This window comes from Bombina bombina, chromosome 1 (assembly GCF_027579735.1).
Source record: "Bombina bombina isolate aBomBom1 chromosome 1, aBomBom1.pri, whole genome shotgun sequence".
Lineage (NCBI taxonomy): Eukaryota > Metazoa > Chordata > Amphibia > Anura > Bombinatoridae > Bombina > Bombina bombina.
In genome coordinates this window covers 1389159185-1389185843 of record NC_069499.1, presented here as the reverse complement: position 1 = coordinate 1389185843, position 26659 = coordinate 1389159185, and the positions used below count along the sequence as shown (strand labels likewise).

General features: G+C 44.2%; 1 protein-coding gene across 2 annotated transcripts in view; it reads right to left on the bottom strand.

Annotated features, from left to right (window-relative positions):
- Nucleotides 1-26659, bottom strand: part of SMG5 (SMG5 nonsense mediated mRNA decay factor) — a 200383-nt gene that overhangs the window by 87567 nt on the left and 86157 nt on the right. The gene's annotated exons all lie outside the window — the stretch shown is intronic.

The window sequence follows — 26659 nt, the reverse complement described above, 5'->3', positions numbered from 1 at the left end:
GGCTTCAGATAATCATCATTTTAATAGACAATTTTTTTTAGATTTACAGTTACATGTCTCTCTAATTGTTGTGATAATGCTTCTGTAAACAAAAACCTCTTCCTGACATGCAAAGCCATGAAGAAACGCCCTTGCCATTGAGCCATTTCCATTGTGTGCGATATTATTGCGCAGAACCAATTTCCATCTCATAATGACCTAAAAATCACAAGAAATAAAAAAAAAAACAAGTGCTTACCTGATAATTTTATTTCCATCGTGGGGAGGAGAGTCCACGGCTTCATTCAATACTTTTGGGAAGAACCTGGCCACCAGGAGGAGGCAGACACCCCAGCCAAAGGCTTAAATACCTCCCCCACTCCCCTCATCCCCCCCAGTCGTTCTGCCGAGGGAACAAGGAACAGTAGGAGAAATATCAGGATATAAAAATGGTGCCAGAAGATAAATTAAATTTAGGTCCGCCCACCGAAGTTATGTGCAGGAGCCGTGAACTCTCCTCCCTACGATGGAAATAAAATCATCAGGTAAGCATAATTTATGTTTTCCATCTCAAGGGGAGGAGAGTCCATGGCTTCATTAACTCTTGAGAAACATATACCCAAGCTTTAGAGGACACTGAATGAAACCGGGAGGGTAAAAAGGCAGACCCTAATCTGAGGGCACCACAGTCTTACACCTTTCTCCCAAAAACAGCTTCCACAGAAGCAAGAACGTCAAATTTGTAAAACCTTTGTAAAAGTGTGTAAGGAGGATCAGGTAGCCGCCTTACAAATCTGCTCCATAGAGGCCTCATTCTTGAAGGCCCAAGACGAAGCCACAGCTCTAGTTGAATGATCCTCTGAGAAGGCTTATGTCCCGCTGTCTCATAGGCCAAGCAAATCAAACTCCACAACCAAAAAGACTCTGCCCCTTGCGCTTCCCGGAATACACCACAAAAATAGATGTAGACTGTCTAAAATCCTTTGTAGCATGAAGATAGAACTTCAAGGCATGAACCACATCCAGATTATGAAGTATCCTCTCCTTAGAAGACGAAGGGTTAAGACACAAAGAAGGAACAATTATTTCCTGGTTAATGTTACGGTTAGACACCACCTTGGGAAGAAACCCCAAACCGGTGCGAAGAACAGCCTTATCCGCATGAAAAAACAGGTAAGGAGGCTCGAATTGCAAGGCGGCGAGCTCAGATACTCTGCGTGCCGATGCAATAGCCAACAGGAAGAGAACATTCCAGGACAGAATCTTAAATGTCAATGGAATGCATAGGCTCAAACGGAACCCTCTGCAATATCAAGGACCAAGTTTAAGCTCCATGGAGGAGCAGGCTGTCTAAAGACAGGCCTGATTCTAGACAGAGCCTGAATGAAAGAGTGAATGTCAGGAAGCTCAGCGAGTCTCCTATGCAACAAGACTGATAATGCTGAAATCTGTCCCTTTAAGGAACTAGCGGCAAGACCCTTCTCCAAACCCTCCTGGAGAAAGGACAGAATCCAGGATACCTTCACCTTGTGCCAAGGATATCCATGCTTTTCACACCAGGACAAGCAAGTCCTCCACACCTTATGGTAGATGTGACGAGTGACCGGCTTCCTTGCCTGAACTAGAGCGTCAATCACACTGTCAGAAAAACCTCTCTTGGCTAAGACTAAGCGTTTAATCTCTGCGACAGGGTAACCGCCATAGCGGAGAGGATGACATCCCCCCCCAGATCCACAAACCATGTCCTCCGCGGCCATGATGGAGCAATCAGGATGGCCGAAGCTTGCTCCTGTTTGATGCGTGCCACTACACGAGGTAGAAGTGGTAATGGTGGAAAAATGTAAGCTAGACTGAATCCCCAAGGCACCGCTAAGGCATCTATCAGCTATGACCGGGGATTCCTCGATCAACCCGTATAGGGGTAGCTTGCAATTGAGTCTGGACGCCATAAGATCTTTCTCCGGCGTTCCCCATCTGAGACAAATCTCCTCAAACACTTTGGGGTGAAGAGACCATCCCCCCACCCCCCCCCCCGGAGGAAGGATTGCCATCTGAGAAAGTCCGCTTCCCAGTTGTCCACACCTGGAATGTGGATCGCTTAAAGCAAGCATCTGTGCGACTCCGCCCACTCCAAAACCTGAGACACCTCCCTCATTGCTAGGGAGCTCCTCTTACCCCCCTTATGGTTGATGTAAGCCACAGAGGTAAATTTGTCGGTCTGGAATCTTAACGACTCCAGAGAAGGCCATGCCTTCAGAGCATTGTAACTTGCTCAAAGTTCCAGAGTACTTATCGGAAGGAGAGACTTCCCGGGTCCATTTTCCTTGTGCCATCTTGGCACCCCAAACAGCTCCCCATCCTGCGAGACTCACGTCCGTGGTCACAATCTCCCAGGACGGTCTCAAGAAGGATGTCCCCAGGGACAGATACTCCTGACGGATCCACCAGGAAAGGGAGTCCCTGGTCCGAGCATCCATGAATGTCCGCTGAGATAGATCTGAATGATCGCCGTTCCACTGTCTCAACATGCACAATTGAAGAGGTTTGAGATGGAACCTGGCGAAAGGGATGACGTCTATGCTGGAGACCATGAGCCCGATCATCTCCATATACTGAGCCACCGAAGGGCTTCAGAAGGACTGAAGGGCAAGACAGGTGGACACAATCTTCCTGCGTCGTTGATCTGTGAGAAATATTTTCATGGACATAGAGTCTATTATTGTGCCCAGGAACTCCACCCTGTTGCTGGGAACCAGGGAACTCTTTCCCGAGTTGATCTTCCAACCGTGAGATTGGAGCAAGTAGAGAAGAGCCCTCGAATGATCCTCTGCAAGGCTGAAAGATGGCACCTGGACTAGTATGTCGTCCAAATAGAGCGCCACAGCAATGCCCCTGGACTAGTATGTCGTCCAAATATGGCGCCACAGCAATGCCCCTGGATCTGGCAACGGCAAGTAGCGCACCTAGACCCTTTGTGAAGACTCTCGGGGCCGTCGCCAGACTGAAGGGAAGGGCCACAAACTGGAAGTGTTGGTCCAGAAACGCAAATCTTAGGAACTTGAAGTGGTCCCTGTGAATTGGGACATGAAGGTAAGCATTCTTCAAGTCTATTGTCGTCATGAACTGCCCCTCTTGAACTAGGGGCAGAAAAGATCTGATCGTTTCCATTTTTAAACGATGGAACAGCCAGAAACTTGTTTAAACACTTTAGGTCCAAAAATGGGCGGAACGTGCCCTCCTTCCTTGGAACCACAAAAAGATTTGAATAGTACCCTAGACCCCTTTTTGCTTGAGGTACGATAACACATAAAGAGGAGTGATCGCTTACACATTCTAGAAAGGCCTCTCTCTTTTCCGGTCTTGAAGACAGGTTTGACAGGAGGAATCTGCCCCTGGTCGGATGGGACCTGAATTTTATCCTGTAACCCTGGGCGACAACCTCCAGAACCCAGGGGGCCTGAACGTCGTGCCAGACTTCGGAGAAGAGAGACAATCTGCCCCCTACTTGGTCCAAAAACCGGTCTGGGGCCGCCCCTTCATGCAGACTTTGTCTCGGCAGGCTTCTTGTTCTGCTTAGACTTATTCCAAGACTGAGCAGTCTTCCAAGTTCCCTTGGACTGACCCGCTTTCGCGACGGGCTGCTGGCGCTGGGCCTTATCCACGAGAAAAAGGGACAAAAAGTAGATCCTTTAGGCTTAGCCTTCTTATCCTACGGTAGGAAAGCTGCCTTGCCTCTCGTAACCGTGGATATGCTCGAATCCAAACCTGGACTGAACAGAATCTTTCCCTGAAATGATGATAGGGACAACCTCGACTTCGAGGTCATGTCTGTAGACCAGGACTTTAGCCACAAAGCCCTGCAAGCTAAAACGGAAAATCCTGAAAACTTTGCGTTCAGGCGAATAATTTGAATATTGGCGTCACAAATGAAAGAATTGGCGACCCTTAAGGCCTTAATCTTATCCTGTATCTCGTTGATGGGAGTCTCTCAACCATCTCAAACAGGGATTCACACCAATATGCAGCTCCGGAAACTGCGGTTACAGCAGCTGCCGGTTGAAAAACAAACCCTTTGTGTTAAAACATTTTCCTTAACATGTTTTCTAACTTTTTATCCATGGGCTCTTTAAACAACAAACTATCCTCTAGGGGAATAGTTGTCTGCTTTGCAAGCATGGAAATAGCACAATCCACCATAGGGACAGTCCCCCACAGCTCTAACAGAGTCCGGGACAGGGAACAGTTTCTTAAATGAAGAAGAAGCAGAAAAGGAAGAACCTAATCGCTCCCATTCATTCTTAATATTAGCCATCGTAACAGGAACCAGGTAGGTCTGGGGCACCACCCTGTTATCAAGCTTAGGAATCAAAGGTTCCTCCAGAAGCTTTGGTTCCGGAACCTCCAGAGTAGCAAGCACTTGCTTCAGCAAAAAGCGCAAATTCTCCATCCTAAACCTAAAGTCAGGCTCCTCTGCAGCCGGAGGATGAGATGACACGGACTCCGACCCAGAGGGAGCCTCCAACGAAGAGTAAGAGTGGGCCTCGTCATCGTATGTCGTCTCTGGCAATTCCATATGCATAGACAACCCCTGGGCCTGTCTGATACGCCCTACGCTTGTGATTAGCGGAACATGGTAAGTCATGGATCACTTTTGATACTGTCGTTTGCAGTTGATCTGCAAAATCTGACGGCCAACTAATTTCTCCCGTAGGAGTAACAGTTGGAGCCTGGGGCGCTGCATGTGCACTCAGAGTTGAAAGCAGGGAACACACCACACAGGAAGGGGAACCCTCAGAGGTGGACAGCTCAGTAGTACTAGACATCCCTTTATTTTTAGATGTCGCAACCTTATCGAGGCATGTGGAACAAAAAGTTGAGCAGGCTGATCTACAAGAACCTCCTCACAATAAACACAGGCATGTGACTTTGATAAAGAGAGAGTACCTTCTAACGCATCCGAGTCCTCCATAGCTTGCGCTTTTATTATGGACTAGACAATTTAATAAACAGGCACCTTTATACTCCAATGGCCGGGGCACTCAACACCTCCTATGACCTGGACTACAGAAACCGTTCGTCTCTTGTGCCGCTGATCAACAGAGGAAGTTGAGACTACCACACCCGTTCACATAGGATGCCTCACAAGATTGCTCCTGCACTAAGGAGAAATCCGCCCAAACCTGCTGCGTAAATACTCCTGGAAGTCAACCTGAAAGTTCCGCCATTGCCAGAGCCTCATCTTGCACATAACGTAGCAGTAACACAAACAATATCATGTATAAACCCTCCGTGTTCAATAATCCCCTTACCAGGAATATTAACCCTTGATTCTCTAAGATAAAAGGTGCCACACTGTGACCCTGTCTTCTGTGTTATTATGTATAAACAATGAAATGATCTTACCGGAATCTACGCCGTAGAACAGGAACACGGCCCTTCAAGTGTGACAAGTAGTAGTATTGCTTCTGACATGGACTTGAGTGAAGAAAACAGCCAGCGAAACTTGTCAACGCCGATTGCTTATGGAGCTGTTAATATGAATCGGGATGGTTTCACAGAAAGACACTCTCTGCATCTCCGGACTCTAACTTGCATCCTTGCTCTCACTGAGAGGCTGACAAGACTACTTAATAATCCAGTCCCATTTCGAAGAGTACTACCCTCCATAAGAGACTAGCTTGAATCTTCTGACACTTCTCTGCCAACCTCCTGTGACGAAAGGCAAAGAATGACTGGGGGATGAGGGGAGTGGGGGGATGTATTTAAGTCTTTGCCTCCTTCTGGTCGCCAGGTTCTGTATTTCCCAAAAGTAATGAATGCAGCTGTGGACTATCCCTGTTTAAGAAGAAAAAGAACCTTCCAAGATAACAATTTAATGTCAACAGTATGCATAGGCTCAAACGGAGTCTGCTATAAAACACTAAGAACAAGATCGAGGCTCCAAGGCAGAGAGCCTTAACAAAGGACTGCACATCCGGAAGCTCAGCCAATCTTTTGTGCAGTAACACCGACAGGGCCGATATCTGTCCCTTCAGGGAACTAGCAGATAAACCCTTCTCCAGTCCATCCTGGAAAAAAAGCTAAAATTCTGGCAACCTTAACAGGAAAGGCCACGCTCTTTACACCAGAAAAAGTCCTCTACACTGTAAGGTTGATACAACGAGTAACTGGCTTACAAACCTGAACCAGTGTGTCAATAACACTCTCAGGAAACACTCTTGGCTAAGACTAAGCGTTCAAACTCCACGCAGTAACCCTCAGAATCTAGATTTTGATGAACGAAGGGACCCTGCATCAGCAGATCTCTGCGAAAAGGTAACCTCCAATGAGGAGATGAGGACATCCCCACCAGATCCGCAAACCATGGCTTTTGCGGCCACGATGGAGCAATGGGAATAACTGATGCTCGCTCATGCTTGTTGCGAGCCACAACACAAGGGAGAAGCGGTAAAGGAGGAAAAATATATACGAGTCTGAACCTCTATGGCAGTGATTTTTAACCTTTTTTTTGCCGTGGCACACTTTTTTTCATTAAAAAATCCTGTGGCACACCACCATCCCAAAATGTTAAAAAAAAAAATCACACATTGTAGCCTAATACAGCATATATATACACATACACACAAACACACACATACTGTATGTATTGTGCTGTTATGCCATGCCTCCTACAAACTACCCCTGCACTGGGAGTAAAAAACAAGCAAAGTTTAAAAAAAATGTCACACTGTTGTCAGTCTGCCGTGGCACACCTGAGGATCTCTCACGGCACACTAGTGTGCCACGGCACACTGGTTGAAAAACACTGCTCTATGGTACTGATAGGGCACCTACCAGTTCCACCTGAGGATCCCTCAACCCGTACCTGGGTAGCTTGGAATTGAGACGGGATGCCGTGAGATCTATCTCCGGCGTCCCCCACTCGCTGCATATCTCTGTAAATACCTCGGGTGGAGAGACCATTCCCCTGGGTGAAAGGATTGCCTGCTGAGAAAGTCGGCTTCCCAGTTGTCCACAGCCGGAATGTGGATCGATGGCAACGTACATCTGAGTCTCCACCCACTCTAGTATCCGAGATACTTCTCTCATCGCCAAGGAACTTCTTGTTCCCCCCTGATGGTTGATGTAGGCAACCAAGGTTTTATTGTCTGATTGAAATCCGATAAACTGGGACGAACCCAGAAGGGGCCAAGCCTTGAAGGCATTGAAGATTGCCGGAGTTACAAAATATTGATAGGAAGGGAGGATTCCACAGACCTTTTGCCTTCTTGGCACCCCAAACAGCCCCCCAGCCAAAAAAGGCTTGCGTCCCTAGTCACAATCTCCCAGGATGGTCTCAAGAAGCACGTGCCTTGTGACAGATCTGGACAGAGCCACCAGGAGAGCGAGTCTTTTGACAGGTTGTCCAGCACGATCTGTTAAAACAGATCTGAATGGTCGCCGTTCCATTGTCTCAGCATGCATAGTTGCAAGGGTCTGAGATGGAATCTGGCAAAAGGAATGATGTCCATACAGGACACCATGAGTCTGATCACCTCCATATAATGAGCCACAAGGAGGCCAAGACATGCAGAAGTTGGCTTGCAACGTCTCCGATCTGTGAGGAATATTATCATGGATATGGAGTCCATTATAGTTCCCAGGAAATTCACCCTTGTACTTGAAGAGAACTCTTTTCCAAGTGTATCTTCCATCCATGTGTTCAAAGATTGAGAAGGGACTCCAAATGTTCTTCCACTAGACAAAAAGATGGTGTCTGTACCAAGATATCGTCCAGGTAAGGAGCTACTGCAATACCTTGTGTTCTGGCAACGGCTAGAAGAGCTCCCAGAACCTCCAAAATATTCTTGGAGCAGTAGCTAGGCCAAATGGAAGAGCTATGAACTGGAAGTGCTGGTCCAGAAAAGCAAACCTCAGGAACTGAAAATGTTCCCTGTGTATCGGAACGTGAAGGTAAGCATCCTTCAGGTCTATTGTGGTCATAAACTGTCCTTCACGAACCAGAGGAAGGATTGACCGAATTGTCTCCATCTTGAAAGAGGGAACACTCAGAAACTTGTTTAGGCACTTTAGGTCCAGAATTGGACAAAAAGTTCCCTCCTTCTTTGGAACACTGAAAAGGTTTGCATAAAACCCCAAACCTCTTTCTGCTGTAGGTACCGGGACAATTACTCCTAGAGAGGAGAGATCCCGTACGCAACCAAAGAAGGCAGCACTCTTTTCTGGTCTAGTAGAGAGACTGGAGAGCAGGAATCTGCCCCTGGGCAGATGAGACTTGAATCCTATCCTGCATCCTTGAGATACAACCACCAGGACCCAAGGATCCTGTACATCCTGGAACCAAGCATCTGAAAAAAAGACAGTCTGTCCCCTACTCGATCCGATCCAGGATCGGGAGCCGCCTTTCATGCCGATTTGTTCTCGGCAGGCTTCTTAGTCTGTTTCGACTTATTCCAGGACTGAGCCGGCTTCCAAGTTCCCTTGGGCTTTTCAGACTTGGATGAGGATTGCTGTCGTTGTGATTTGTCAGAGCGCAAGGAATGAAAATTAGACAACTGCCGTCCCTTAGGCCTATTTTTCTTGTCCTGCGGTAGGAAGGCATCCTTCCCTCCGGTAACTGTAGAAATAATGAAGTCCAGCCCTGGACTGAAAAAATCTTCCCCTTTAAAGAAAAAAAGAGAAAGAAGTCCGGTTTTAGAAGTCATATCCGCAGACCAAGACTTCAAACAGAGAGCTCAGTGGGCTAGGACCGCAAAGTCAAAAGCCTTTGCATTTAGGAGAATAATCTGCATATTCGCATCACAGATGAAGGAGTAAGCAATTCTCAGAGCCTTAATTCTCTCCTGAATATTCTCAAGGGGAGTCTCCCCCTCAATGAGCTCTGAAAGAGTGTTGCACCAGTAGGTAGCTGCTCCAGCAACCGCGGCTACAGCTGCCACCGGTTGAAATTAAAACCATGTATGTTGAAAGATCTTCTTCAGAAAGGATACCATTTTCTTATCTATAGGCTCTCTGAAAGAGGAACTATCCTCCAAGGGTATAGTAGTATGCTTTTCCAGCATAGAAATTAGCGTCATCCACCTTAGGGATGGAGCCCCATAAATCTAATTGAGAGTCAGGGAGAGTCTTTCCCATTCGTTACTAATAATGTTGCCAAATTAACTGGCACAGGAAAAGTCAGAGGGAACCCTATCTACTTTAGGGGTCTTAGGGAGAGTAGCTTCTGTAACCTCTAGCGTAGACAGAACCTCCTTTAATAAAAAAAAACAGATGCTCAATTCTAAATCTAAAGGAGGGTTCCTCCGCTGAAGGAGGTTTAGAAACTGAAGACTCCAACTCAGAAAGTTCACCCTTTAAAGCTACAGAGGTTAACTCCTCCTCTGATAGCTGGGACAAAATAGCTAAATCCAACAAATATTTAGAAGACTCATAGGAGAACTAGGTTTAACCTTTCTCTTGCGTTCTTAGAGCGAGGTAAGGCACGCCGATGGTAACTGCGCAGTAAAGTCCGCATGAAAAAAGCCCCCTCCAGATGGAGGATTAGTTGTGCTGCAGGGAACTGTATGTGGAGCGGGTAGGGTAGAAAGGGTAGTAATCTCTCGGGATCCAGATTCCTGAGAGGTAGACGGCTCAGAAGGGCTAATAGCGCTATGAGTATTAGCAGGCTTGTCTCTCTTCTTAGACTTTAAAATAGTGCTTAGGCAAATGGAACACCTCCTAGACCAAGACAGCTAACAGAGGAAACGCTCTCCTAGGAGAGATGTTCGCAGCAAGATACTAGGAAAAAACATAATTTATGTAAGAACTTACCTGATAAATTCATTTCTTTCATATTAGCAAGAGTCCATGAGCTAGTGACGTATGGGATATACATTCCTACCAGGAGGGGCAAAGTTTCCAAAACCTCAAAATGCCTATAAATACACCCCTCACCACACCCACAAATCAGTTTAACGAATAGCCAAGAAGTGGGGTGATAAGAAAAAAGTGCGTAAGCATAAAAAAAAAATAAGGAATTGGAATAATTGTGCTTTATACAAAAAAATCATAACCACCACAAAAAGGGCGGGCCTCATGGACTCTTGCTAATATGAAAGAAATGAATTTATTAGGTAAGTTCTTACATAAATTATGTTTTCCTTCATGTAATTAGCAAGAGTCCATGCGTTAGTGACGTATGGGATAATGAATACCCAAGATGTGGATCTTCCACGCAAGAGTCACTAGAGAGGGAGGGATTAAATAAAGACAGCCAATTCCGCTGAAAAATAATCCACACCCAAAACAAAGTTTAAATCTTTTAATGAAAAAAACTGAAATTATAAGCAGAAGAATCAAACTGAAACAGCTGCCTGAAGTACTTTTCTACCAAAAACTGCTTCAGAAGAAGAAAACACATCAAAATGGTAGAATTTAGTAAAAGTATGCAAAGAAGACCAAGTTGCTGCTTTGCAAATCTGATCAACCGAAGCTTCATTCTTAAATGCCCAGGAAGTAGAGACTGACCTAGTCGAATGAGCTCTAATCCTTTGAGGCGGAGTTCTACCCGACTCAACATAAGCATGATGAATCAAAGACTTTAACCAAGATGCCAAAGAAATGGCAGAAGCCTTCTGACCTTTCCTAGAACCAGAAAAGATAACAAATAGACTAGAAGTCTTTCGGAAATCTTTAGTAGCTTCAACATAATATTTCAAAGCTCTAACTACATCCAAAGAATGCAACGATCTTTCCTTAGAGTTCTTAGGATTAGGACACAATGAAGGAACCACAATTTCTCTACTAATGTTGTTAGAATTCACAACCTTAGGTAAAAATTTAAATGAAGTTCGCAACACTGCCTTATCCTGATGAAAAATCAGAAAAGGAGACTCACAAGAAAGAGCAAATAATTCAGAAACTCTTCTAGCAGAAGAGATGGCCAAAAGAAACAAAACTGTCCAAGAAAGTAATTTAATATCCAGCGAATGCATAGGTTCAAACGGAGGAGCTTGAAGAGCCCCCAGAACCAAATTCAAACTCCAAGGAGGAGAAATTGACTTAACAGGTTTTATACGAACCAAAGCTTGTACAAAACAATGAATATCAGGAAGACTAGCAATCTTTCTGTGAAAAAGAACAGAAAAAGCAGAGATTTGTCCTTTCAAGGAACTTGCAGACAAACCTTTATCCAAACCATCCTGAAGAAACTGTAAAATTCTAGGAATTCTAAATGAATGCCAAGAAAAATGATGAGAAGAACACCAAGAAATGTAAGTCTTCCAGACTCGATAATATATCTTCCTAGATACAGATTTACGAGCTTGTAACATAGTATTAATTACGGAGTCAGAGAAACCTCTATGACTGAGAATCAAGCCTTCAATCTCCATACCTTCAAATTTAAGGATTTGAGATCCTGATGGAAAAAAGGACCTTGCGATAGAAGGTCTGGTCTTAACGGAAGAGTCCACGGTTGGCAAGTAGCCATCCGGACAAGATCCGCATACCAAAACCTGTGAGGCCATGCTGGAGCCACCAGCAGAACAAACGAACGCTCCTTTAGAATCTTGGAAATCACTCTTGGAAGAAGAACTAGAGGCGGAAAGATATAAGCAGGATGATACTTCCAAGGAAGTGACAACGCATCCACCTGAGGATCCCTGGATCTGGACAGATACCTGGGAAGTTTCTTGTTTAGATGAGAAGCCATCAGATCTATTTCTGGAAGTCCCCACATTTGAACAATCTGAAGAAATACCTCTGGGTGAAGAGACCATTCGCCCGGAAGTAGCGTTTGGCGACTGAGATAATCCGCTTCCCAATTGTCTATACCTGGGATATGAACCGCAGAAATTAGACAGGAGCTGGATTCCGCCCATACAAGTATTCAAGATACATCTTTCATAGCCAGAGGACTGTGAGTCCCTCCTTGATGATTGACATATGCCACGGTTGTGACATTGTCCGTCTGGAAACAAATGAACGACTCTCTTTAGAAGAGGCCACGACTGAAGAGCTCTGAAAATTGCACGGAGTTCCAAAATGTTGATTGGCAATCTCGCCTCCTGAGATTCCCAAACCCCTTGTGCTGTCAGAGACCCCCATACAGCTCCCCAACCTGTCAGACTTGCATCTGTTGGGATCACAGTCCAGGTCGGAAGAACAAAAGAAGCCCCCTGAACTAAACGATGGTGGTCTGTCCACCACGTCAGAGAGTGTCGTACAATCTGTTTTAAAGATATTAATTGAGATATCTTTGTATAATCCCTGCACCACTGGTTCAGCATACAGAGCTGAAGAGGTCGCATGTGAAAACGAGCAAAGGGGATCGCGTCCGATGCAGCAGTCATAAGACCTAGAATTTCCATGCATAAGGCTACCGAAGGGAATAATTGAGACTGAAGGTTTCGACAAGCTGAAACCAATTTCAGACGTCTCTTGTCCGTCAGAGACTGAGTCATGGACACTGAATCTATCTGGAAACCTAAAAAGGTTACCCTTGTCTGAGGAATCAACAAACTCTTTGGTAAATTGATCCTCCAACCATGTTATCGAAGAAATGATACAAGTCGATTCGCATGAGATTCTGCTAAATGTGAAGACTGAGCAAGTACCAAGATATCGTCCAAATAAGGAAATACCACAATACCCTGTTCTCTGATTACAGATAGAAGGGCACCGAGAACCTTTGTAAAAATCCTTGGAGCTGTTGCTAGGCCAAACGGCAGAGCCACAAACTGGTAATGCTTGTCTAGGAAAGAGAATCTCAGAAACTGATAGTGATCTGGATGAATCGCAATATGCAGATATACATCTTGTAAATCTATTGTGGACATATAATGCCCTTGCTGAACAAAAGGCAGAATAGTCCTTATAGTTACCATTTTGAATATTGGTATCCTTACATATTCAATATTTTTAAATCCAGAACTGGTCTGAAGGAATTCTCCTTCCTTGGTACAATGAAGAGATTTGAGTAAAACCCCAGCCCCTGTTCCAGAAATGGAACTGGCATAATTACTCCAGCCAACTCTAGATCTGAAACACATTTCAGAAATGCTTGAGCCTTCACTGGATTTATTGGGACATGGGAAAGAAAAAATCTTCTTGCAGGAGGCCTTATCTTGAAGCCTATTCTGTACCCTTGTGAAACAATGTTCTGAATCCAAAGATTGTGAATCGAATTGATCCAAATTTCTTTGAAAAATCGTAGTCTGCCCCCTACCAGCTGGGCTGGAATGAGGGCCGCACCTTCATGTGGACTTGGGAGCTGGCTTTGACTTTCTAAAAGGCTTGGATTTATTCCAGACTGGAGATGGTTTCCAAACTGATACCGCTCCTGAAGGGGAAGGATCAGGCTTTTGTTCCTTATTGTGACGAAAGGAACGAAAACGATTAGCAGACCTAAATTTACCTTTAGATTTTTTATCCTGTGGTAAAAAAGTTCCTTTCCCCCCAGTAACAGTTGAAATAATAGAATCCAACTGTGAACCAAACTATTTATTACCCTGGAAAGAAAGGGAAAGCAAAGTTGACTTGGAAGACATATCAGCATTCCAAGTTTTAAACCATAAAGCTCTTGTAGCTAAAATAGCTAAAGACATATACCTGACATCAACCCTAATGATATCAAAGATGGCATCACAAATAAAATTATTAGCATGTTGAAGAAGATTAACAATGCTATGAGTATTATGATCTGTTACTTGTTGTGCTAAAGCTTCCAACCAGAAAGTTGAAGCTGCAGCAACATCCGCCAAAGATATAGCAGGTCTAAGAAGATTACCTGAACATAAGTAAGCTTTTCTTAGAAAGGATTCAATTTTCCTATCTAAAGGATCCTTAAAGGAAGTACTATCTGCCGTAGGAATAGCAGTACGTTTAGCAAGAGTAGAGATAGCCCCATCAACTTTAGGGATTTTGTCCCAAAACTCTAATCTGTCAGATGGCACAGGATACAATTGCTTAAACCGTTTAGAAGGAGTAAATGAATTACCCAAATTATTCCATTCCCTGGAAATTACTTCAGAAATAGCATCAGGGACGGGAAAAACCTCTGGAATAACTACAGGAGGTTTAAAAACCGTATTCAAACGTTTAGATTTAGTATCAAGAGGACCAGATTCCTCTATTTCTAATGCAATTAAGACTTCTTTAAGCAAAGAACGAATAAATTCCATTTTAAATAAATATGAAAATTTATCAGTATCAACCTCTGAAACAGAATCCTCTGAACCAGAAGAATCATTATCAGAAACAGAATGATGATGTTCATTTAAAAATTCATCTGAAAAATTAGAAGTTTTAAACCACCTTTTACGTTTACTAGAAGGAGGAATAACAGACATAGCCTTCTTAATAGATTTAGATACAAAATCTCTTATGTTAACAGGAACACCCTGAATATTAGATGTTGATTGAACAGCAACAGGTAATGGAACATTACTAAAGGAAATCTTATCTGCATTAACAAGTTTGTCATGACATTCATTACAAACAACAGCCGGAGGAACGGTTACCACAAGTTTACAACAAATACACTTAACTTTGGTAGATCCAGCATCAGGCAGCGATTTTCCAGAAGTATCTTCTGATTCAGGGTCAATCTGAGATATCTTGCAATATGTAATAGAAAAAACAACATATAAAGCAAAATTGATCAAATTCCTTAAATGACAGTTTCAGGAATGGGAAAAAATGCCAATGAACAAGCTTCTAGCAACCAGAAGCAAATAAATAATGAGACTTAAATAATGTGGAGACAATAATGACGCCCATATTTTTTAGCGCCAAAAAAGACGCCCACATTATTTGGCGCCTAAATGCTTTAAGCGCCAAAAATGACGCCACATCCGGTGACGCAGACATTTTTAGCGCAAAAAACGTAAAAAAAATGACGCAACTTCAGGCGACACGTATGACGCCGGAAATGACAAAGAAAATTTTTGCGCCAAAAAAGTCAGCGCCAAGAATGACGCAATAAAATGAAGCATTTTCAGCCCCCGCGAGCCTAACAGCCCACAGGAAAAAAAGTCAAAGGTAAGAAAAATTGATTATTCAAATGCATTATCCCAAATAATGAAACTGACTGTGTGAAATAAGGAATGTTGAACATCCTGAATCAAGGCAAATAAATGTTTAAACACATATATTTAGAACTTTATATAAAAAGTGCCCAACCATAGCTTAGAGTGTCACAAAAATAAGACTTACTTACCCCAGGACACTCATCTACATGTACCGGGAGTGCAGAATTATTAGGCAAATGAGTATTTTGACCACATCATCCTCTTTATGCATGTTGTCTTACTCCAAGCTGTATAGGCTCGAAAGCCTACTACCAATTAAGCATATTAGGTGAAGTGCATCTCTGTAATGAGAAGGGGTGTGGTCTAATGACATCAACACCCTATATCAGGTGTGCATAATTATTAGGCAACTTCCTTTCCTTTGGCAAAATGGGTCAAAAGAAGGACTTGACAGGCTCAGAAAAGTCAAAAATAGTGAGATATCTTGCAGAGGGATGCAGCACTCTTAAAATTGCAAAGCTTCTGAAGCGTGATCATCGAACAATCAAGCGTTTCATTCAAAATAGTCAACAGGGTCGCAAGAAGCGTGTGGAAAAACCAAGGCGCAAAATAACTGCCCATGAACTGAGAAAAGTCAAGCGTGCAGCTGCCAAGATGCCACTTGCCACCAGTTTGGCCATATTTCAGAGCTGCAACATCACTGGAGTGCCCAAAAGCACAAGGTGTGCAATACTCAGAGACATGGCCAAGGTAAGAAAGGCTGAAAGACGACCACCACTGAACAAGACACACAAGCTGAAACGTCAAGACTGGGCCAAGAAATATCTCAAGACTGATTTTTCTAAGGTTTTATGGACTGATGAAATGAGAGTGAGTCTTGATGGGCCAGATGGATGGGCCCGTGGCTGGATGGTAAAGGGCAGAGAGCTCCAGTCCGACTCAGACGCCAGCAAGGTGGAGGTGGAGTACTGGTTTGGGCTGGTATCATCAAAGATGAGCTTGTGGGGCCTTTTCGGGTTGAGGATGGAGTCAAGCTCAACTCCCAGTCCCTACTGCCAGTTTCTGGAAGACACCTTCTTCAAGCAGTGGTACAGGAAGAAGTCTGCATCCTTCAAGAAAAACATGATTTTCATGCAGGACAATGCTCCATCACACGCGTCCAAGTACTAAGGGTATAAAAGAAGAAAATCTAATGACATGGCCTCCTTGTTCACCTGATCTGAACCCCATTGAGAACCTGTGGGTCCATCATCAAATGTGGAATTTACAAGGAGGGAAAAACATAATTTATGCTTACCTGATAAATTCCTTTCTCCTGTAGTGTAGTCAGTCCACGGGTCATCCATTACTTATGGAATATTTCTCTTCCAAACAGGAAACTGCAAGAGAATTACCCAGCAGAGCTTGCTATATAGCTCCTCCCCTCACCTGTCATACTCAGTCATTCGACCAAGCATACGAGAAAGGAGGAACCATAGGGTACAGTGGTGACTGGAGTTTAATTAAAATTTAGACCTGCCGTAAAAACAGGGCAGGCCGTAGACTGACTACACTACAGGAGAAAGGAATTTATCAGGTAAGCATAAATTATGTTTTCTCCTGTTAAGTGTAGTCAGTCCACGGGTCATCCATTACTTATGGAATACCAATACCAAAGCTAAAGTACACGGATGAAGGGAGGGACAAGGCAGGAACATTAAACAGAAGGAACCACTGCCTGAAGTACCTTTCTCCCAAACACAGCCTCCGAAGAAGCAAAAGTGTCAAATTTGTAAAATTTTGAAAAAGTGTGAAGCGAAGACCAAGTCGCAGCCTTGCAAATCTGTTCAACAGAGGCCTCATTTTTAAAGGCCCAGGTGGAAGCCACAGCTCTAGTAGAATGAGCTGTAATCCTTTCAGGAGGCTGCTGTCCAGCAGTCTCATAGGCTAATCGTATTATGCTACGAAGCCAAAAAGAGAGAGAGGTAGTCGAAGCCTTTTGACCTCTCCTCTGTCCAGAATAAACGACAAACAGGGAAGAAGTTTGACGAAAATCCTTAGTTGCCTGCAAATAGAATTTCAGGGCACGGACTACGTCCAGATTATGCAAAAGTCGTTCCTTCTTTGAAGAAGGGTTAGGACACAGAGATGGAACAACAATCTCTTGATTGATATTCTTGTTAGTAACTACCTTAGGTAAGAACCCAGGTTTAGTACGCAGAACTACCTTGTCTGAATGGAAAATCAGATAAGGAGAATCACAATGTAAGGCAGATAACTCAGAGACTCTACGAGCCGAGGAAATAGCCATCAAAAACAGAACTTTCCAAGATAACAACTTGATATCAATGGAATGAAGGGGTTCAAATGGAACGCCTTGAAGAACATTAAGAACTAAGTTTAAGCTCCACGGCGGAGCAACAGACTTAAACACAGGCTTAATCCTAGTTAAAGCCTGACAGAAAGCCTGAACGTCTGGAACTTCAGCCAGACGTTTGTGTAGAAGAATAGACAGAGCAGAAATCTGTCCCTTTAACGAACTAGTAGATAAGCCCTTTTCTAAACCCTCTTGTAGAAAGGACAATATTCTAGGAATCCTAACCTTACTCCATGAGTAACTCTTGGATTCGCACCAATGTAAATATTTACGCCATATTTTATGGTAAATTTGTCTGGTAACAGGCTTCCTAGCCTGTATTAAGGTATCAATAACCGACTCCGAGAAACCACGCTTTGATAGAATCAAGCGTTCAATCTCCATGCAGTCAGCCTCAGAGAAATTAAATTTGGATGTTTGAAAGGACCCTGAATTAGAAGGTCCTGTCTCAGAGGCAGAGACCACGGTGGACAGGACGACATGTCCACTAGGTCTGCATACCAGGTCCTGCGTGGCCACGCAGGCGCTATCAGAATCACCGAAGCTCTCTCCTGTTTGATCTTGGCAATCAAACGAGGAAGCATTGGGAATGGTGGAAACACATAAGCCATGTTGAAGACCCAAGGGGCTGTCAGAGCATCTATCAGCACCGCTCCCAGGTCCCTGGACCTGGATTCGTAACAAGGAAGCTTGGCGTTCTGACGAGACGCCATGAGATCCAGATCTGGTTTGCCCCAACGACGAACCAGTTGAGCAAAGACCTCCGGATGAAGTTCCCACTCTCCCGGATGAAAAGTCTGGCGACTTAGAAAATCCGCCTCCCTGTTCTCCACGCCTGGGATGTAGATCGCTGACACGTGGCAAGAGTTAGACTCTGCCCAGCGAATTATCTTTGAGACTTCCAACATCGCTAGGGAACTTCTGGTTCCCCCTTGATGGTTGATTTAAGCCACAGTCGTGATGTTGTCCGACTGAAATCTGATGAACCTCAGAGTTGCTAACTGAGGCCAAGCTAGGAGAGCATTGAAGATTGCTCTTAACTCCAGAATATTTATTGGGAGGAGTTTCTCCTCCTGAGTCCATAATCCCTGAGCTTTCAGGGAATTCCAGACTGCTCCCCAGCCTAGAAGGCTGGCGTCTGTTGTTACAATCGTCCAATCTGGCCTGCGAAAGGTCATCCCCTTGGACAGATGTGGCCGAGAGAGCCACCATAGAAGAGAATCTCTGGTCTCTTGATCCAGATTTAGTAGGGGGGACAAATCTGAGTAATCCCCGTTCTACTGACTTAGCATGCACAATTGCAGCGGTCTGAGATGCAGGCGCGCAAATGGTACTATGTCCATTGCCGCTACCATTAAGCCGATTACTTCCATGCACTGAGCTACTGACGGGTGTGGAATGGAGTGAAGGAGACGGCAAGCATTTAGAAGTTTTAATAACCTGGCCTCTGTCAGGTAAATTTTCATCTCTACAGAATCTATAAGAGTCCCTAGAAAGGGAACTCTTGTAAGTGGTAATAGAGAACTCTTTTCCACGTTCACCTTCCACCCATGCGACCTCAGAAATGCCAGAACTATCTCTGTATGAGACTTGGCAGTTTGAAAACTTGACGCTTGTATCAGAATGTCGTCTAGGTACGGAGTCACCGCTATGCCTCGCGGTCTTAGTACCGCCAGAAGTGATCCTAGAATTTTTGTAAAGATTCTTGGAGCCGTAGCTAATCCGAAGGGAAGAGCTACAAACTGGTAATGCCTGTCTAGGAAGGCAAATCTCAAATACCGGTAATGGTCCTTGTGAATCGGTATGTGAAGGTAGGCATCCTTTAGGTCCACCGTGGTCATGTACTGACCCTCTTGGATCATGGGAAGGATGGTTCGAATAGTCTCCATTTTGAATGATGGAACTCTTAGAAATTTGTTTAGGATTTTTAAGTCCAAGATTGGTCTGAAGGTTCCCTCTTTTTTGGGAACCACAAATAGATTTGAATAGAATCCCTGCCCGTGTTCCGTCCGCGGAACTGGGTGGACTACCCCCATTAGTAAGAGGTCTTGTACACAGCGTAGAAACGCCTCTTTCTTTGTTTGGTTTGCTGATAACCTTGAAAGATGAAATCTCCCCTGTGGAGGAGAAGTCTTGAAGTCCAGGAGATATCCCTGGGATATGATCTCCAACGCCCAGGGATCCTGGACATCTCTTGCCCAAGCCTGGGCGAAGAGAGAAAGTCTGCCCCCCACTAGATCCGTTTCCGGATAGGGGGCCCTCTCTTCATGCTGTCTTGGGGGCAGCAGCAGGTTTCTTGGCCTGCTTGCCCCTGTTCCAGGACTGGTTAACTTTCCAGCCCTGCCTGTAACGAGCAACAGCTCCTTCCTGTTTTGGAGCGGAGGAAGTTGATGCTGCTCCTGCCTTGAAGTTACGAAAGGCACGAAAATTAGACTGTTTGGCCTTTGATTTGGCCCTGTCCTGAGGTAGAGCATGGCCCTTACCTCCCGTAATGTCAGCAATAATTTCTTTCAAGCCGGGCCCGAATAAGGTCTGCCCTTTGAAAGGAATATTAAGCAATTTAGATTTAGAAGTCACGTCAGCTGACCAGGATTTAAGCCATAGCGCTCTGCGCGCTTGGATGGCGAATCCGGAGTTCTTAGCCGTAAGTTTGGTTAAATGCACAACGGCATCAGAAACAAATGCGTTAGCTAGCTTAAGTGTTTTAAGCTTGTTCATTATTTTATCCAATGGAGCTGAGCGAATGGCCTCTTCCAGAGACTCAAACCAGAATGCTGCCGCAGCAGTGACAGGCGCAATGCATGCAAGGGGCTGTAAAATAAAACCTTGTTGAACAAACATTTTCTTAAGGTAACCCTCTAATTTTTTTATCCATTGGATCTGAAAAGGCACAACTATCCTCCACCGGGATAGTGGTACGCTTAGCTAAAGTAGAAACTGCTCCCTCCACCTTAGGGACCGTCTGCCATAAGTCTTGTGTGGTGGCGTCAATAGGAAACATTTTCCTAAATATGGGAGGAGGGGTAAAAGGCACACCAGGTCTATCCCACTCCTTGCTAATAATCTCTGTAAGCCTTTTTGGTATAGGAAATATGTCAGTACACACCGGCACCGCATAGTATTTATCCAACCTACATAATTTCTCTGGAATTGCAACCGTGTTACAATCATTCAGAGCCGCTAATACCTCCCCTAGCAATGTGCGGAGGTTCTCTAGCTTAAATTTAAAATTGGAAATCTCTGAATCCAGTCTCCCTGGATCAGATCCGTCACCCACAGAATGAAGCTCTCCGTCCTCACGTTCTGCAAACTGTGACGCAGTATCTGACATGGCTCTCATCTCATCCGCGCGCTCTATCCTTAACCCAGAGCCATCGCGCTTGCCTCTTAAATCTGGCAATTTAGATAATACTTCTGTCATAACAGTAGCCATGTCTTGCAAAGTGATTTGTAAGGGCCTCCCTGATGTACTTGGCGCCACAAAATCACGCACCTCCTGAGCGGGAGGCGCAGGTACTGACACGTGAGGAGAGTTAGTCGGCATAACTTCCCCCTCGTCGTCTGGTGATAATTTCTTTACATGTAAAGATTGACTTTTATTCAAAGTAGCATCAATGCAATTGGTACACAAATTTCTATTGGGCTCCACGTTGGCCTTTAAACATAGTGAACAAAGAGATTCATCTAAGTCAGACATGTTTAAACAAACTAGCAATGAGACTAGCAAGCTTGGAAATACTTTTCAAAATTAATTTACAAGCAATATAAAAAACGTTACTGTGCCTTTAAGAAGCACAGAAAAACTGACACAGTTGAAATAACAATGAACAAAAATAGTTATAGCAACCAAATTTTCACAGTAAATGTATTAAGTTAGCAAAGGATTGCACCCACCAGCAAATGGATGATTAACCCCTTAGTACCCAAAAACGGATAACAATTATATAATTAACGTTTTTCTCACAGTCAAATACACTGTCACAGGACTACTGTGACTGATTACCTCCCTCAAAATGGATTTTGAAGACCCCTGAGCTCTCTAGAGACGATCTGGATCATGGAGGATGAAGTAGACAGATTGTGACTGAATTTTTACTGCGCAAAAAAGCGCTAAAATAGGCCCCTCCCACTCATATTACAACAGTGGGGAAGCTCAGAAACTGTTACTATGCAGAAAACAAAAATGGCCATGTGGTAAAAATCAAGCCCCAATAAGTTTTATCACCAAGTACCTCACAAAAAACAATTAACATGCCAGTAAACGTTTTAAACATACATTTGAAAGTTATGTATTATTATTAATAAGCCTGCTACCAGTCGCATTTACTGCAGTTAAGGCTCATACATTATTTCAGTATTTACAGTATTTTCAGAGTCAATTCCATTCCTTAGAAAATACATTCAGTGCACACACATCAGCCTGATACCAGTCGCTATCGCTGCATTTAAGGCTGAACTTACTTTACAATGGCATCAGCAGTATTTTCTCAGTCAATTCCATTCCTCAGAAAATAATTTACTGCACATACCTATTTGTTGCAGGGGGCCCTGCATGCTATTCCCCTTCTCTGAAGTTACCTCACTTTTCCTCAGATGAGAACAGCCAGTGGGTCTTAGTTACGTCTGCTAAGGCCATAGAAAAAAACCCAGGCAGATTCTTATTCTAAAGCTGCCTGAGAATAAACAGCACACTCCGGTGCCATTTAAAAATAACAAACTTTTGATTGTAGAAATAAAACTAAGTTAAAAAACACCACAGATCTCTCACAGCTTCCTATCTGTTAGGCTGCAAGAGAATGACTGAGTATGACAGGTGAGGGGAGGAGCTATATAGCAAGCTCTGCTGGGTAATTCTCTTGCAGTTTCCTGTTAGGAAGAGAAATATTCCATAAGTAATGGATGACCCGTGGACTGACTACACTTAACAGGAGAAACAGTACACCTCTCTGAACAGTGTCTGGGAGGCTGTGGTTGCTGCTGCACGTAATGTTGATGGTGAACAGATCAAAACACTGACAGAATCCATGGATGGCAGGCTTTTGAGTGTCCTTGCAAAGAAAGGTGGCTATATTGGTCACTGATTTGTTTTTGTTTTGTTTTTGAATGTCAGAAATGTATATTTGTGAATGTTGAGATGTTATATTGGTTTCACTGGTAAAAATAAATAATTGAAATGGGTATATATTTGTTTTTTGTTAAGTTGCCTAATAATTATGCACAGTAATAGTCACCTGCACACACAGATATCCCCCTAAAATAGCTATAACTAAAAACAAACTAAAAACTACTTCCAAAACTATTCAGCTTTGATATTAATTAGTTTTTTGGGTTCATTGAGAACATGGTTGTTGTTCAATAATAAAATTAATACTCAAAAATACAACTTGCCTAATAATTCTGCACTCCCTGTAGTAGAAAGCCAAACCAGTACTGAAACGAGAATCAGTAGAGGTAATGGTATATATAAGAGTATATCGTCGATCTGAATTCAAAATAGGCAATACTCTCTTCACATCCCTCTGACATTCACTGCACACTGAGAGGAAAACCGGGCTCCAGCCTGCTGCGAAGCGCATATCAACGAAGAATCTAGCACAAACTTACTTCACAACCTCCATGGGAGGCAAAGTTTGTAAAACTGATTTGTGGGTGTGGTGAGGGGTGTATTTATAGGCATTTTGAGGTTTGGGAAACTTTGCCCCTCCTGGTAGGAATGTATATCCCATACGTCACTAGCTCATGGACTCTTGCTAATTACATGAAAGAAACGAAAAGAATGCACCCGGTCACGTAGTGCGTAGGACAGGACTTCCCCTGCTATGAAAAAGACGCCAAGCGATTATGAGCTGTGCAACACAGCAAAACAAAAGTGAAACAGTCTATGAGCCCAAATACTCACATAAAAACAGAATTTATGTTTACCTGATAAATTTCTTTCTCCAACGGTGTGTCCGGTCCACGGCGTCATCCTTACTTGTGGGATATTCTCTTCCCCAACAGGAAATGGCAAAGAGCCCAGCAAAGCTGGTCACATGATCCCTCCTAGGCTCCGCCTACCCCAGTCATTCGACCGACGTTAAGGAGGAATATTTGCATAGGAGAAACCATATGGTACCGTGGTGACTGTAGTTAAAGAAAATAAATTATCAGACCTGATTAAAAAACCAGGGCGGGCCGTGGACCGGACACACCGTTGGAGAAAGAAATTTATCAGGTAAACATAAATTCTGTTTTCTCCAACATAGGTGTGTCCGGTCCACGGCGTCATCCTTACTTGTGGGAACCAATACCAAAGCTTTAGGACACGGATGAAGGGAGGGAGCAAATCAGGTCACCTAAATGGAAGGCACCACGGCTTGCAAAACCTTTCTCCCAAAAATAGCCTCAGAAGAAGCAAAAGTATCAAACTTGTAAAATTTGGTAAAAGTGTGCAGTGAAGACCAAGTCGCTGCCCGACATATCTGATCAACAGAAGCCTCGTTCTTGAAGGCCCATGTGGAAGCCACAGCCCTAGTGGAATGAGCTGTGATTCTTTCGGGAGGCTGCCGTCCGGCAGTCTCGTAAGCCAATCTGATGATGCTTTTAATCCAAAAAGAGAGAGAGGTAGAAGTTGCTTTTTGACCTCTCCTTTTACCTGAATAAACAACAAACAAGGAAGATGTTTGTCTAAAATCCTTTGTAGCATCTAAATAGAATTTTAGAGCGCGAACAACATCCAAATTGTGCAACAAACGTTCCTTCTTTGAAACTGGTTTTGGACACAGAGAAGGTACGATAATCTCCTGGTTAATGTTTTTGTTAGAAACAACTTTTGGAAGAAAACCAGGTTTAGTACGTAAAACCACCTTATCTGCATGGAACACCAGATAAGGAGGAGAACACTGCAGAGCAGATAATTCTGAGACTCTTCTAGCAGAAGAAATCGCAACTAAAAACAAAACTTTCCAAGATAATAACTTAATATCAACGGAATGTAAGGGTTCAAACGGAACCCCCTGAAGAACTGAAAGAACTAAATTGAGACTCCAAGGAGGAGTCAAAGGTTTGTAAACAGGCTTGATTCTAACCAGAGCCTGAACAAAGGCTTGAACATCTGGCACAGCTGCCAGCTTTTTGTGAAGTAATACCGACAAGGCAGAAATCTGTCCCTTCAGGGAACTAGCAGATAATCCTTTTTCCAATCCTTCTTGAAGGAAGGATAGAATCCTAGGAATCTTAACCTTGTCCCAAGGGAATCCTTTAGATTCACACCAACAGATATATTTTTTCCAAATTTTGTGGTAAATCTTTCTAGTTACAGGCTTTCTGGCCTGAACAAGAGTATCGATAACAGAATCTGAGAATCCTCGCTTCGATAAAATCAAGCGTTCAATCTCCAAGCAGTCAGCTGGAGTGAAACCAGATTCGGATGTTCGAACGGACCCTGAACAAGAAGGTCTCGTCTCAAAGGTAGCTTCCAAGGTGGAGCCGATGACATATTCACCAGATCCGCATACCAAGTCCTGCGTGGCCACGCAGGAGCTATCAAGATCACCGACGCCCTCTCCTGATTGATCCTGGCTACCAGCCTGGGGATGAGAGGAAATGGCGGGAACACATAAGCTAGTTTGAAGGTCCAAGGTGCTACTAGTGCATCCACTAGAGCCGCCTTGGGATCCCTGGATCTGGCCCCGTAGCAAGGAACTTTGAAGTTCTGACGAGAGGCCATCAGATCCATGTCTGGAATGCCCCACAGGTGAGTGACCTGGGCAAAGATTTCCGGATGGAGTTCCCACTCCCCCGGATGCAATGTCTGACGACTCAGAAAATCCGCTTCCCAATTTTCCACTCCTGGGATGTGGATAGCAGACAGGTGGCAGGAGTGAGACTCCGCCCATAGAATGATTTTGGTCACTTCTTCCATCGCTAGGGAACTCCTTGTTCCCCCCTGATGGTTGATGTACGCAACAGTTGTCATGTTGTCTGATTGAAACCGTATGAACTTGGTCCTCGCTAGCCGAGGCCAGGCCTTGAGAGCATTGAATATCGCTCTCAGTTCCAGAATATTTATCGGTAGAAGAGATTCTTCCCGAGACCAAAGACCCTGAGCTTTCAGGGATCCCCAGACCGCGCCCCAGCCCATCAGACTGGCGTCGGTCGTGACAATGACCCACTCTGGTCTGCGGAACGTCATCCCTTGAGACAGATTGTCCAGGGACAGCCACCAACGGAGTGAGTCTCTGGTCCTCTGATTTACTTGTATCTTCGGAGACAAGTCTGTATAGTCCCCATTCCACTGACTGAGCATGCACAGTTGTAATGGTCTTAGATGAATGCGCGCAAAAGGAACTATGTCCATCGCCGCTACCATCAACCCGATCACTTCCATGCACTGAGCTATGGAAGGAAGAGGAACGGAATGAAGTATCCGACAAGAGTCTAGAAGTTTTGTTTTTCTGGCCTCTGTTAGAAAGATCCTCATTTCTAAAGAGTCTATAATTGTTCCCAAGAAGGGAACCCTTGTTGACGGGGATAGAGAACTCTTTTCCACGTTCACTTTCCAGCCGTGAGATCTGAGAAAGGCCAGGACAATGTCCGTGTGAGCCTTTGCTTGAGGAAGGGACGACGCTTGAATCAGAATGTCGTCCAGGTAAGGTACTACTGCAATGCCCCTTGGTCTTAGCACCGCTAGAAGGGAGCCTAGTACCTTTGTGAAAATCCTTGGAGCAGTGGCTAATCCGAAAGGAAGCGCCACGAACTGGTAATGTTTGTCCAGGAATGCAAACCTTAGGAACCGATGATGTTCCTTGTGGATAGGAATATGTAGATACGCATCCTTTAAATCCACCGTGGTCATGAATTGACCCTCCTGGATGGAAGGAAGAATAGTTCGAATGGTTTCCATCTTGAAAGATGGAACCTTGAGAAACTTGTTTAAGATCTTGAGATCTAAGATTGGTCTGAACGTTCCCTCTTTTTTGGGAACTATGAACAGATTGGAGTAGAACCCCATCTCTTGTTCTCTTAGTGGAACAGGATGAATCACTCCCATTTTTAACAGGTCTTCTACACAATGTAAGAACGCCTGTCTTTTTATGTGGTCTGAAGACAACTGAGACCTGTGGAACCTCCCCCTTGGGGGAAGTCCCTTGAATTCCAGAAGATAACCCTGGGAGACTATTTCTAGCGCCCAAGGATCCAGAACATCTCTTGCCCAAGCCTGAGCGAAGAGAGAGAGTCTGCCCCCCACCAGATCCGGTCCCGGATCGGGGGCCAATATTTCATGCTGTCTTGGTAGCAGTGGCAGGCTTCTTGGCCTGCTTTCCCTTGTTCC